At 42.9% G+C, this 15,328-nt stretch overlaps 1 protein-coding gene across 2 annotated transcripts in view; it reads right to left on the reverse strand.

Annotated features, from left to right (window-relative positions):
- The window catches only part of LOC122798555 (autophagy-related protein 9A-like), a 1,089,020-nt gene that overhangs the window by 1,054,661 nt on the left and 19,031 nt on the right, over window positions 1–15,328 (reverse strand). The window lies entirely within an intron of this gene.

Consider the following 15,328-nt stretch of genomic DNA (forward strand, 5'->3'; position numbering starts at 1 on the left):
TCCTGCGGAAACGTACCAACATAGCCGAACCCATTGTTTTTAGACAAGTCAGAGATGATTGTAAACTAAATATACAAGAACTAAACAGTATTCTAAAACATAGTAACTGGAAACTACTATAAACCCTAAATCTAGACCAAGCCGTTGACTACTACAATATTCTCATCAATATCCTTGATAAACTCGCAGCAATTAGGAAAATAAGAGCAAATTCAAACTATGGACCATGGCTAATTAGGGAAACTGCAGCCTTTCTAAAGTCAAGGGATAAGGCTTGGAGAATTTGGAAAAAATACAATACTACCCTAGCCAAACAAAATTACCTACAACTTAGAAATCAGGCCAAAAGACAAACTAAACTTAATAGACAAAATTGCTTCCTCAATATCCAAAACAAACATTCAAAAGATCCCCAAACGTTTTGGCATGCCATTAACTCTCTCCTAAAACCAGGCAAAACTCCCACTCCTAACTCCATCACCATTTCACAGAATCCATCTTAACACTATCCTCCCAGCTATCCAAACACATCCCTACATATAACCCAACCAAATGCCCTGACAACATCCCATCCTTTATGCTCTCACCTGTTCCCACCTCAACAATTAAAAAACACCTCCTAAAACTGAAACCTACCACCCTTGCCGCTGACAATCTACCAGCCAACTTCCTAAAAATAGCTGCTGAATCCTTATCCTACCCTATTTTTATTCTTATTAATCGATCCATACAAGAAGCATATGTCCCACAGCTATGAAAGGTATCATACATTATTCCACTACATAAAGGCGGCAACTCTTACGAATACTCAAATTAACGCCTCATTGCCATTCTACTGCCCTTATCTAAAATACTATAGAAATGTATACATTCTCAGGTAACACAATTCCTAAACTCACACCATCTCTTCTCCCCCACACAGCATGGCTTCCAACACCATAGCACAACCACCGCTCTGCTCTCCTTCACCAATCTGATCAACCAACATAGAAATAATAACAACTTTGTATCTGCAATATTTCTAGAACTCTCCAAAGCATTTGACATGGTTTCACATTCCTTACTTCTAAACACCGTGACATTCCTTATCCTTTGCCCCTTCCGCTATAGCCTGGTTTAAAAGCCATCTGTCAAATAGGCAACAATCTGTCCAGTGGCAAAGTTTACTATCCCCCTTACTCCCAACTGCCATAGGTGTACCACAAGGCTCCATATTAGACCCACTTCTTTTCTCCATATTTACCAATAATCTCCATATCACCACACAGCATGCTTCACTTGTACAATACGCTGATGATTCAACTCTAATCTGTTCAGCTCCATCACTTCCCACCCTGCAACAACTCACCCAGGAATCCTTTAGCTCAGATCCAACTTATCCTAAACCCTAATAAAACCAAATTACTACTTTTCACCCCCAACAAAACCATTTCCACCCCTCTACTCTTCACTATTTCCTCCAAAAATCGCACTATTATCTCTCCCGCTGACCATACCAAACTCTTAGGCATTGAAATTGATAAAAATCTACATTTTGACGTCCACATTTCACAAACTATCAAAAAAGTCCACAAAAATGGGAACACTATATAGGCACAGGAAATCTCTCTGGAAACAAGCCCAGATTACCCTAGCCCAAACTTACCTCTTGTCTACCCCAATGTATACTGCTCCAATTCTTACCCAGCTTAGAAAACTTGACCTTGCCAGACTCGAATCATGTTATAATAAAATCGCCAAGTTTGCAAACAACTCCACTTTTAGAACCCACCATTGCCAGGCTCAAAGGGAACTGCAATGGCTGGAACTTCCCCAGCTACTAACCTATCAACAATTAGTCATTGCCTACAATGTGGTAACACATCCAGAAAAAACCCTGCACTAAGCCAACTTCTCACCCACTACAATACAAATCGTCCTCTCCGATCTTCCGACAAACCCCTCCTCTGTATCTCTAGGGCTAACAATACTGCAGGAAAAGCACTGTTCTCACACTCCATAGCTAGAACCTGGAATAATCTCCCTCCTGCTCTGATTTCTGCCCCTACCTCTTCTCACTTGAAAAACTCACTTAGAACACACTTATTGGCTATGCCCATGTATTACATAAATCCTCAGATTATTCCACTTATATACCTCACTTCCTAATATACCTACTGTAATATATATTACAGTCTAGGTCTTCTCCTAATGCTGATTGAATTTGTATGCTTATTCTGTTATTAACCATGTGTAACTATTTTTTCCTGTATATATAGGTCTTATGTCTTCTGCTGTATACTGTATTTTAACATACTGTTTGAAAATTCTCTGTATACTGTATTTTAACATAATGTGTAAATGTTACTTACTGTGGAGCTTTTCTCCCTGGGCCTCCCCTGAAAATGGACCTGTGTCCAGTCGGACCATCCCGGTTAACAAATGTAAAATAAATAAAAATAGTGAAATTGAACTCAGCTTTCCCAAAAATGTGATTAACCCCAGTTATTTCATGATTTAACAAGGGGGCAATTACTTTTTCACATAAGGCCATGTAGGTTTGGATAGTTTTTTTTTTCCTTAATAAATAAAATCATCACTTCTTGGGTTATCTTTGTTTAACATTCGTCTAATAGTTAAATTTGTTTGATGATCTGAAACATTTACGTGCGACAAACATGCAAAAAAATAAGAACTCAGGAAGGGGGTAAATACATTTTCATTGCACTGTAGTTGCTTGGGAAAGTTTTATGAAACATACTAAATCCCATCAGCAAACTACCAATGACAGATCAAAGTTGATGTACTTACTGTAAAAATACATTTAGACTGGTTCCATCCTCTTTACCATTAGTACTAAGACTAACAGATATTACGCAGCCCAGCTGGAGTTTTCCAAAGTATCAAGTCCTTTCCCCTTTACCCATAATGTCAAGCTGTTTAGGACATACAAAAGATTTATGAAGTCTACAAGAAATGGAACCCAAACTCACTACATAAAAGCAAAAACAAACAAGAGACACGATCAGTCAGGTGTAGACTGAGACACAAAGTGGGTTTGGTAAACAGGGTGGAACTACCAGTCCAATGTATTGCTACAGTAGGTATGCAGCTTTCATATCCAAGGCTGTCATTCCACACTCCTTACCATCAGGACTGAAACCCAACCTAACCTGCTGGGTGGATCATCATGGAAGAATGCCTCAAATCATGGTAGCACTAAAGGAAGTTGTGAATCTATAGATAACATTCAGCTTGTGTTGTCTTACCACAATTCAATGAAGGGCATTTAGCTGTTGCCCAAATATCAAAGATGCGTTTGTCAAGAATGCTTGAGAAGCAGCCAAATAGCTCTGACAGAATTTGATCTAAACTCTGCAGATAAAGTTTTATGTTTGTCATAACATTATTTATACAAATTGAATTGCAACATCTTCTAGAATTGAAAAAAAAATGTATGCAGCGTCAACTTACACACTTTCAGACCTAGTATAGTGCATCGAAAATAAACCACTTAAAATCTTTCTGAATCAATTTTGTTCTATCACAACAGAATCAAAGTTGCCTATGAACATTTATTTATTTATTTGACATTTGTTAACCGGGTCAGTCCAACTGAGCCAGAAGCCCATTTTCAGTGGAGACACGAAGAGAAAAGCTCCAGAAATTTTACAGATACAAAGAAAATGTTGACATAGTTAACAGTTAATCAAACACAGTACAAATGAGTACTAGTACAATTAAGAGGAAACATCCATGTAGTCCCAAAACATACTCCTTTTCAGAAGTAGATTAAGTGTACCCTGGGCTGCTTCCAATCCATGGACCCCCTCCTCATTTGGTTTTTAGGACCATACATAAAAAAGCTACACTTTTTTTGCATTCATGTTCCTTACAGTTTATACTTTACTACCTAGTTATTTTAAATTATATTTATTGTTTCATAAAGCAAAACTTGTTTGCTTTAAATCTTAGTCATCTTAAATGTTTTTTCGCAGCATTTACTAACAAAAACATCATAATTCCACACTTCAAAACATTTCATAGGCTCATAGTTGTGTACTAGGCTAATGGTCCTGGGGCCTTTACAAGCCTAGCCCACAGAAGTGCCCTGGCATTGTGCTGCCCATCATTAGTTCCCAGTGCCTGTATCAAGCTGAGCCACTGGAGTGACCCCCGTGGTGAACTTTCTATTTCCCATCCACTCATCAAGATTTCTCTTGAAGAGGGCTAGTGAGGTGCTCTGCTTGACATGTACGGGAACTCTATTCCAGAGCACGGGCAGTCTCTGGGTTATGAACCTGTCCCTCCAGCATGTTCTCTTGATTGTGGTAATGATGTTGAGGTCTCTGGAGTGTGTGGTGCAGAGGGATTGGGATTTCTTTAGATGTAGCATTTCTAACAGAACTGGGTCAGACATGGCTTTGTAAGTCAAGCAGAGATCGCCTCTTTGTAGATGATATAAGACAGAGAACAGCTGGAGTTTTTCTGAGTCTGTCCGTGTAGGATATGTGTTTAAGGCCTAGGATCCTCTTCGTCGTAAGGTACTTTTGTGGCCTCCCCAGCTGTTGCGGGTGTCTATGAGGTACATGCCAAATGGGGCATTATATTCTATGATTGGTCTAATGAGGGAAGAGTACAGAGAAATGATGACCTCTATCTTCCTGGATGCAAAACCCTTCGTAATGAGATGTGCCACATAGAAGGACTTTCTAACCACAGTGGCAATATGGTGGTCAAAGGAGAGGTTGCTGTCAACCTATGTCCCCAGATCTCTTATAACGCCTTCAGTGTTCAGTTAGCTCCCATCAATGTGGTAATTAGTGAGAACTGAGTTTTTCCCAAAGGTGATGAAAATGCATTTTTTTGGCATTAAGCTAAAGGTCATGGTTTCGACACCAGTCATTGGTCTCAGTATAGCCTTTCTGTAGGACGTCTGCATCACTTGGGGAGTTAATAATGGCTCCCTGCTTGCAGTCTTCTGCGAATTTGGTCATCCAGAGTCCCTTCGTGTTGGTCTGGACTTCTGAGAAGTAGATGCTAAACAGGAGAGGACCCAGGACCGATCCCTGTGGGACTTCACTCGTGACTGGTTGGCAGTCTAACTTGGAGTCCGCTACTTTCAAATTGTGTGTTCTATCTGTGAGCCAATTTGCAACCCATCTAACGATACTGGGGTTGATGCCTAGTTTGGTGAGTTTATCAATAATTCCTGAGTGAGGAATGGTATCAAAGGCCTTGGCCAGATTGAGGCAGGCTGTATGAACTGCTTTAACTTCATGCACCGCTCTGGTGACTGCCTCAAAGAAGTCAACCAGGTTGAGCAGGCATGATCTACCTTTCACAAAACCAAACTGCGTGGGATCTAAAGTTTGGAGATTCCCTACATCCTTGTTAATTAGGTCCATGATGATGCACTCCATAACCTTACACATCAGACTCATCAGGCTAATGGGGGCAGTAATTTCCAGGGTCTACAGTCGCTCCTCCTTTATGGAGAGGAATGACTGTAGCAGTGCACCATTCAGTAGGGATAAAGCCTAAGGTGAGGCTGTGAATGAACAGAGCACACACATGTGGTGCCTGTTCACTTTGTAATTCATGTAGAACACAGCCAGGGATATTGTTGGGTCCCATGGAAGCTGTATTCTTGGCCTTAGACAATGCAGCTTTAACCTGTGCTGCAGTAATGCAGGGTGCCTGACATTCTTCCAGTATTGAGATTGGTCCTTTAGGTGGGGAGAGAGGGGTAAAGTTGGCACTGAATCTGTCGGCCAGTATGTTGGCAATAGCTGTTGGCTCAATATAGGAGGTACCATTGTGCAGTAACTCAGAGCAAATCTGAGTATTGCCATGGAGATTCTTGATATAACTAAAGAAGGCTTTGTGGTTGTTTTTAGTGTCTGCCAAAATTCTGCCTTCATACCCGGCTTTGGAGGTATGATGAGGGATCTCAACTTTTTGTTGAGGCTAATAAGGGAATTTTTTCAGTCTTAGGAATAAACCTTTTTCTGCAACAGTTTCTTCCTTCTGTTGTAGAGTTTATTAATGACAGGGGAACACCAGACTGGCTTCCATTTTTTGGAGGAGAGCATCTTGGTTCTGTTGGGTATGGCTAGTTTCATGCATTTATGTACGTGTTCGTACAGTGCACTAGTGTATGATTCGGCAGTCATGCAGCAATTTTCCATTAGCATGAGTGCCATGAAGTTAGCCACCTCTGTTGTTAGGAATCCAAAGTCAGCTTTGGAGAAGTTTTTCATGGTGGATACCTTTGCGGGGGGTGTGGGTGAGATGTGGATTTCCATAGTGATTAGTTTGTGGTCAGATCTAACCAGGGAGGAATTGACTATTGGTGTAGAGCAACAGTTGCCCATATTAGTAATAACCAGGTCAAGGATGTTGCTTCCTCTAGTAGGGGTAAGAATGAGCTGGTCTAGGTCATTGGAAGCGACGAGTTCCAGGAAGCGTTGGGCCAGTGCATTGGTGCTTGAGTAGTTTTCCCAGCTGATGGAGGGGTAGTTGAAGTCTCCTAGTATGAGAGTGTTGGGCTGGACCTTATTAAATTCCAGGGTACTTAGGAACATGGAGTAAGAGTCTAGGGACATGGTTGGGGACCTATAGCAGGCTATGACCTGGAACACAGTCTTACCCAATGTTAGTTGCACCTGAAGTATCTCAGATGCGTTATGCTGGGCTACTAGTCTGGAGGTGTGCATATCCTTTATGAATATGAAGACACCACCTTTAGAGCTTCGGTCCATGTTTCGGGGCCGAAAGTTGTGGAATGAGTTATAGTCTGGTAGCACAGGGGTGCTTTCTGCAGTTTTAAACCAGGTCTCCATTACAGCACAAATGGCAATGTTCTTCATTTTGAGGACTGCTTCGAACGAGTGCATCTTGAGATTTAGACTTGTAGCATTCAGCAGCATTACCCTCAGATTGCACTTATTTATATCTGTTATGGTGGTAATTTGGTCTTTGGAACACCGCCTAAAAAAGGCATCATAGGGGTGGGCAAGAGCCTTAGCCAGAACCTGGAAACACAGATATGACAGATGCAGGCAATCTCTGGCAAAGCAATGAGGTCCGTCAATCATGTTATCCCAAGCAGACAAATACTGGATCCCCCACCAGAAACTTAGCCAACTGTTGAAGTCAGTCATTTTAAGTTTGTACTGCAGTATCATTCTGGGTGATGGTAGGATACTGCTCAGGGCTAGTGCCATAGCTGCCTGGGTCACATAAGCCGAGAGCTCCACCATGTCTCTTTTCATGTAGTCCAGGGAGGTGCATCTCAGGTCATTCACACCCACATGGACAATAACAGTCATACTTGTACTTGTTGTGGAGTGACCTGAGTGCGTGTGTTATGTGTTGGATTGTGGCACCTGACAGACAGCTGACTGTTACCTTCTCCTTATTCAACCTCGTGAGTGGGAAATCTGTGTGCCTCACTATTGAGTCACCTATGATTAGTGTATTGGGCAAGGTGTTTAGCCTTAGGGGCTTAGGTTGAGGGACACACTGTGGAGGTGAGCTGTGTGTCCTGTGGTTTGTGCTGTGTTGTGGTGGTTGAGTGGGTTTCTGTCTTGGAGGTCTCTGCTGTTTGGGTAAATTTTTACCGAGTGCCTCCGCGAAGGTGGGTGTATGGTTTGTGTTTTTATGTGAGAGCTATGACAGTGGGTGTTCTGGAGGGCAGTGTGTTCCATGTGGTGTGTTGCAGGTGTTGACCTTCTCCTCTTTACCAGCTAGTTCGGTCTTGGCTGGAGAGTGCATAGCTTCCAATTTGGGGATATAAGTGCATCTCTCACAAGTCTGACAGTTGGGAGGTAAGAAGAGAGGGTTGTCTGTGTACATGAGGCAGTTGCTACACTGTCTCAGAATGTCCAAGTGCACCAGGTTAATAGGAGAAAGCACAGGGAACTACCCTTTAATCATGCCAGGAGGGTTGGTCATAAGTACTGGAGCTATTTCCATGAAGAACGACTAGTGCTGATGGCTCTTAGGTGTGCTATAATAATTGCTACTAAAACCTGTTGAAGTGCAAAGTGATTAGGCTATTTGAAGTACAAGAGAGAAAGAACTAGCAAGATCTAAGGGAAAAACTGAAGAGCAGACTTTCTGGCACCAGTAATAGTTTGCCTCAGCTCTGTGCCACTGAGTGGAGCTTAAACAAGCGCAAACCTGCACAAATGCGGGCTTTTAAACCAGAAAGTTGAAAGGGATGGAAAAATTGCCCAAACGTTCAATAAACTACAATTTCTGGGCCAGAAACCACTCCTCTTGTGGTAGATAGGCTACCTAGTGCTTACCGTGCTTACCACTCCCACTGATAAGCTAGAAGGCTTCCCTCCAATACAGAAAGGCTTGGGGGGCTCAGAAGCTTACAAACAGTCCTGGATACAGCAAATCTGTATCAGGACTTGACTAGTTACATGAAAGGTGGGAAACAATTGCAAACACGGGCTTTTAACCCAGAAAGTTAAAGAGGATGAAAAAACTGCCCAAACGGCCACTAAACTACAATTTCTGTGCCAGAAACCACTCCTCTTGTGGTAGATAGGCTACCTAGTGCTTACTACTCCCGCTGATAAGACAGAAGGCTTCCCTCAAACACAGAAAGGCTTGGGGGCGGCACAAAAGCTTACAGTCCTGGATACAGCAAATCTGTATCTGGACTACACTAGTTACAGGAAAGGTGGGAAACAAGCTTAGAATTTTTTTTTTTTTTTTTTACAGAAAAGCAGCTAAAACATTAGCAAAACAATTCAAATGCAGTGTAAGTTAGCACACAAGTGTGTAACAATATTAAAGCAAATACAGTTTAAATAAATGCAATTAAATTAAAAAATGACTAAATACATGTGCAGAAAGCACTAAATTAGGAAAAAAATCAAAATGGAGACACTTGGAGTATCAAAAAACAATGCCAGCAAATATATAAATAATTCAGTCAAGCAAAAATTAAGACAGTGCAGAACTCTGAACAGTTAAAAAGTGCCAAAAAATATGCTTATCAGCTCTATATTTCCAGATTGTTTGAGAATCACACTCAGTTAGAACACATGGAGATTCTGCAATTGTAGATTCTAGCAAAGTGGGGTTTTTTATAACGTGGAAAAGGAGAAAGGAGGAACAGAATATAAATCAATGCTAAGAAACCAAGTGGGTTGGCTTTTTCAAATGTGCTCTGTGTATTAGGTAGAATGAGCTAATGACACTAGACTGGGAAGAGAGTGTCCCAGATCAAATTTACAGCAAAGCCACCAAGTATAAGAACAAGACAACAACAGGAAAGGAGGGTAGGGAACTATACTACAGCTACTAGCTACTCACAAAACAAAAAATACAACTCTCGGTATGAAAAAGCAGTTTACAGTTAAGTAATTCAGTAAAAATGCAATTACAGTAATGAAACACTTTCTAGCAATGAAAAATACAGTCAAAACTGTATAAAAGTACACAAATGCAGTGAAACAGTAAATAAAAGCTTTACAACAGTGCAAAATGTAGTAGATTAGCTGTATAACACAATTATAAGCATTAAGAAGTGCAATTCAATGAAATAAATGTAAGAAATAACTTATTCTGCTCTTGGAGTCCTAGGGAATTTCTGCTTTGTCCCAGTGACGAATCACCACTCCACAGCCTGGTAAACCATAAAAGGCCACTTGAACCTACACCATTATGATCTGATACTACCTAATAAAGGTGGGAAAATATTGCAAAAAAAATATATTTTATATACAAAAAATCTACACTCAACTGAAACCTAAGTGAATGAGAATACAGTTACTTGAAGCGCTCCAAGAATGTTTTCTGCAATTAGGGAGATAATGCTTAAGCAAGACTGTTTTCACCCTTATCAGGTCATTTCTCCCTTCCACAATATTGCACAACCAGGGAGTTAGAGGGAGGGGTGGTAAAGTTCCTCCATGCCAAAATAAAATGTTTTGTGATATTACAATACAGTTGTGTACATTCACCATACATGTAGATACTCGAGTGTGTTCACTGTTGCAGTCCTAACCATTGGGGTTATCCAAGCTGTGGTAGCCCTCTGTCGGTCTGAATACCAGAGTCAAGGTTTTGTGTGTCAGCTGCTGTCGTTTGCTGGCTGATATGAGGTCATCTGAGCTGTAAAGGAGAGCAGGCAATGTACTTACCTCAGTTCTTCTTGCCTTAACCAGCTGAAGAAGTCCAATTTTAATAATTATTAGTAGTCCTGGAGTCACAGACCCCCATAGAAATATGTCTCTCTCTAAGGAAAGCAGATATCAGGAGGAAGGAGGGAGGAAAAGCATGGCTGCAGCAGTGAACACACTTGAACATCTACATTTATGGTGAGTGTACACAACTGTACTATGTTCTTCGTGTTTCATTGCTGCATTCCTAACCATTGGGAAGATTCCCAAAGCTGAGGAGAAGGGTGGAAGGTTAATAGAACCTTAAGATTGGGTGAGCATGCCCTGCAGCACTGCAGAGGCAAACCCAGCCCTAGCTTTTGAGAATAGGTTCAGATGGTAATGTTTGGTGAAGGTGTGGACTGAAGTCCATGTGGCAGCTTCCAGAATGTCCTTGGTGGGTACCCCTCTAAGGAATGCTGCGAAAGTAGAGGTTGCCCTAGTGGAATGGGTTCTGATGGTCCTAGGGAGTGGTTTTCCATGCAAGGAGTAGCAAAAGTGGATGCAGTGTGCTATTTGGAAATGGTCTGTTTGGATATTAATTTCCCCTGTGCCTGTTTTAAAGCTGACCAAAAGCTCGTCAGTTTTCCTGAATGTCTTTGTATGATCAGATAAAATCTGAGTTGCCTGTGCACATCCAAAGAATGCAGTATCCTTTTCCCCTTGTTCTGAGGGTTAGGGAAGAAGGTTGGCAGGTGCATGGCCTGGTTGAGGGTAACATCCAAAACCACCTTTGGCATGAAGGAGGGACTGGTTCTCAGGGAGACCCTGTCTGCATGGAAGATGATAAATGGCTCAATGGCCATTAAGGCTTGAAGCTCTGACAATCTCCTGGCTGAAGTAAATGCCAGGAGAAAGGCAGTCTTCCAAGAGAGGTACTTTAGTTCTGAGGATGCTGCAGGCTTGAAGGGAGGCAGAGTAAGCTTTTCTAAAACATAGTTCAGGTCCCAGGCTGCTGCAGGCTCGAAGGGAGGCAGAGTAAGCTTTTCTAAAACATAGTTCAGGTCCTAGGCTGGGGTGGGCTGTCTTCTGGAAGGCCTAATATTAGGAGGCTCCTCTAAGGAATTGTTTGATAAGAGGGTGGTAGAACAATGGCTGTTCTCTATCAAAATGTGCCGAGATGAAAGAGGCATGAATCTTTATGGAGAAGAAGGAGAGACCCTTATTAAGAAGCTCAGCAAGATAATCTAGAATAAGAGGAATGGAGGGCAGATGTATACCTGCCCACTTGGACTGGCTCCAGGAGTAGAATCTTTTCCATTTAAGATTTTCTGGTGCTGGGCTTTCTGGCTTCTATAATGATGTCAAGGACTTGCTTGCTTAGCACAGATTCCTTGTTGGTTTTGGTAGAATAAGCCATGCTGAGAGTTTGAGTGTCTGAAGGTCTGGGTGCAGCATTGCCCCCCCCCCCCGGATAGCAGGTGAGGCATGAGGCAGCTGCCAGGGGGACTGGTGAGATAGGCTGCGCACCAGTGGGTACCAATGCTGAATGGGCCAATCTGGGGCAATGAGTATTGCTCTTGGCTTTTCCTCCCTTATCTTGATTAGTACTTTTGGAATGAGAGGTAGAGGTGGAAATGCATACACAAAGAGGTTATTCCAAGGGAAGGTCAGGGCATCGACCTTCCAGGTCAGGTGATGGTACTCCCTGGTGCAGAATGTCTGTACTTTGCTGACTTAAATGAGAGGCAAAGAGTTCAGCCTGGGGGGTCCCCCATGTGTGGGTAATTTGCAGAAAAATGTCTCTGTGGATTTGCCATTTGTGTGGGTCCAGCATGTTTCTGCTTAGGTGTTCTGCCAGGGTGTTGTTGATGCCCGGTGGGTATTGGGCTTTAAGATGTAACCCATGGATGAGGCTGCTAGCCACAGGTTCATGGCTAGTCTGCACAGGGGGTAAGATTGAGTCCCTCCCTGTTTGTTGATGTACCACATGACTGTGGTGTTGTCAGTTTTTATGAGAAGATCCCCTGGTTTGAGATAGGGTTTGAAGGATGCCAGAGTGTTTTCTACTGCTATCATTTCCTTTTGGTTGATGTGCAACGGTAGTATTTGTCGTCCCAGAGACCTTGGGTACCAGGAGGATGCATGAGACCATGTACCCTGGAGCTTGTAGGAACTTCCTGGCAGAAAGCTGGGTTTGGGTGGCCAAAGTAGTGAAGTGTTTTGGTAGGAAACTTTGTTTTTTTCTGGGGACAGAAAAGCCACTTGCTGTTCTGTTTTGTCCAGTAAGGCTACCAGAAATATGATTTTCCTGGTAGGTGTCTGTTTTGATTTCCTTTCATTGATAGTGAACCCCAGAGAGGTGAGTAGGGTTTTTACAAATGAGAGGTGCTGCAGGAGCAGTTCCTTGCAGTCTGCCTGGATGAGACAGTCGTTCAGGTAAGGGTAAATTTGTACATTGTGTTGCCTGCAAAAGGCAATAGCAGGAGCTAGACATTTGGTGAATATCCTGGGAGCAGTAGATAAGCCAAAGGGCAAAGCAGAGGATTGAAAGTGTAGTGATCCTGATCTGAAGCGCAGGAATTTTCTGCATGATTCCCTTATTGAGATGTGCAGGTAAGCATCCTTTAGGTCTAGGGTGACCATCCAAGCTTTGTTTGGCAGCATTGGTAGAAGCTGTTGTAAGGTAAGCATTTTGAATTTTGGGATTATCAGAAAGGTATTGAGAAAGGATAGGTCCAGGATGGGATGCCAAGTCCCCTCTTTCCTGGGAACAAGGAATAGTCTAGAATAGAATCCTTTTGCAACTTGTTCTGGAGGTACTGGTTCTACTACCCCTAGGGATATTAGGTTTTGCACTTGTTTTAGTGCTTCTGCCCACTGGTTTGGAGGTAGGTCTGGGTACCCGCTTGGAGGTGGTAGTTCTTGGAAATTGAATTTGTACCCCTGAGCAATGATTTTTAAGACCAATTGATCTTTTGTTATAGAGTTCCAATTTTCTCTGCATAAAGATAGCCTTCATCCTAGCGTTTGGTGTGGTGGAGGCAGGCAGAGATGGGAAAGGTAATCATTGAGAGTTTTTTCCATACAGTGTTGCTTTTGAACTCTCTGCTCTTGTGTTTGGGGGGGGGGGCACTATTTTGTTCTTTACTGGCTCTGAGTTTTAGTCCCGGTGGGTCTGTCCCTACAGGTTTTGCCTTGTGCCTGCCTGTTTAGTGCAGGAAAGGACCAGTGTTTAGAGGGAAAATTTCTGCTGAACCTAGGAGGTTGTACTTGAAGAAAATCTTTAACAGCCTGCATCGATTTTGCTTTGTCTTCCATCTTTTTAAGTACCTCTTCAGTTTTCTGTCCGAACAAGCGGTCTTTGTCAAGAGGTGCATCCGTGATTTTAGCTTTGGCGTGATCAGGGAGAGGTTGTTCCTTCAGCCATGCATGTCTTCTTATAACAGATCCTGTCATTGCTACCCTGCTAGAAGCTTCTAGGGCGGCAAATCCACAGTGCAAGGAGTGTTTTGCCACCTGAGATGAAGAGTGCAGTAATTCTGCTATCTCTTTATTGTTGGCAAAATCTGGAAAAGCAGAAATTTTCTGTTTCAAAAGTTCCAAAGTGTGCTGTTGATATTTTAACATATGGAACTGAAAGTTGAGAGCCCTTATAGTTAAAGTTGCAGAGGTATATACTTTTTTACCCCATCTGTCCAGGGCCCTGGATTCTTTGCCTGAGGGAGTAGGATTCTTTGCAGAGGCAGCCTTAACTCCCTTAGGTCCCTCAGTAATCACCTCTGGATGTGCTATAGGATTTTCTGCAGAGGAATTTATGAGAGTCAGGTACCCTGTAGTATCGGTCAGGTTTTCTGCGGGCGGGTGGAAGGGTGTCACAGGTAAGGCTGGATTCTTGGTAAACATCTATCTACCACCTCCAAGATGGGTGGGTTGGCCAGAGGCCTGTGCTGGGGTAGGTCCAGAAACTCTCTTAGTCTTTACTTGGATTGAGGGAAATCCATTGATTCCCATTGGAAGTGTTCTCTGAGGGTGTGAAGGGTTTCCCCAAAGGAAAAGGTCTCCGGAGGTGATGCAGAAGGAATAGATTCTTCTGCATCTGAGTCTTCATAGGCAGTAAGAGGATTTTCCTCTTCAAAAAAACAGAGGAGTCATGTCCCTCTGAGTCTAAATCTGATCTGACGTCTGCAGAAGATTCCCTTCTCATTTTGGCTAGTGTGGCTTGATTACCCCAGATGAAAGTGATGAAATCCTCTGCCATTTTAAGCATTCTAGTTTGAGGAGGGGGAGGAGTGGTGGAATGGAGACTTTTTTTTGCTGTTTTCTTTGGAGTAGCTCTAAGTCTGGCCGGAAGAGTATCCCTCGGTGCTGTCGGTGTGTTAGTCGGAAGAGAGGGCAAAGGCCTTGAAGTGAATTCCGAAGTACGAGTGGTATCCTCGGAAGCCGGTGACTGCATAGCAGCTCTGGACCCAACCAAGGCAGAGATAGCCGAAGGCTCGTTAGACAATGGAGTCCTGTATGCCGTAGAAAACTGCAAGAGGGTCTCAGTACAGGCCTGCGAAGTAATCGAGTCAGGCATCAGGGACTGTGAAAATGCCTCACTGAACTCTGAAGAACTAACGACCCTTTTAGAGGTGGTGTCGTCGGAAGGCTTGGCCTTATGCGGTCTGTCTCTATCCTTATCTTTACGATTTTCGAAAATTTGCGGTTTGCTTACTGACGGACGCCATATCTGTAAATCGGAGATGGCAGACAAAAATATGTGGCTACAAACAGAGCTCTACAATGAATAGTTCTAGCGTTAAAGAGGGCACAGGACCAACAGTGGGGTACGTCGTGATCTGGCCCTAAGCAAGTGACACAATAAGAATGGAAGTCTCGGTGTGTGGTATTTGCTTTTCACAGGAGAGACAGTTATTGTCTTTTTCGGACATCGGTTAGTGCAAGATAAAGGAAGGATCCCCAACAGGGTACTTAGCTTTAGATGTTTTCAGCTGAAGTTCGAAATCTAGAAACAGCCGACCGGCACTGTTGCGAATTGTTTCTGCTACGGGCTCCACGGCAAGAAAGACTGAGGTAATGGTGTCGCCGGCTCTCCTTTATGGCTTGGACGATGTGACGTCAGCCAGCAAGAGACAGCAGCAATGCACAAAACCTTGACTCTGGTATTCAGACCGACTGAAGGCTACCACAGCATGGATAACCCCAATGGTTAGGACTGC

This window comes from Protopterus annectens, chromosome 3.part1 (assembly GCF_019279795.1).
Source record: "Protopterus annectens isolate FY-2018-M chromosome 3.part1, PAN1.0, whole genome shotgun sequence".
NCBI classification, from domain to species: Eukaryota; Metazoa; Chordata; order Ceratodontiformes; family Protopteridae; genus Protopterus; species Protopterus annectens.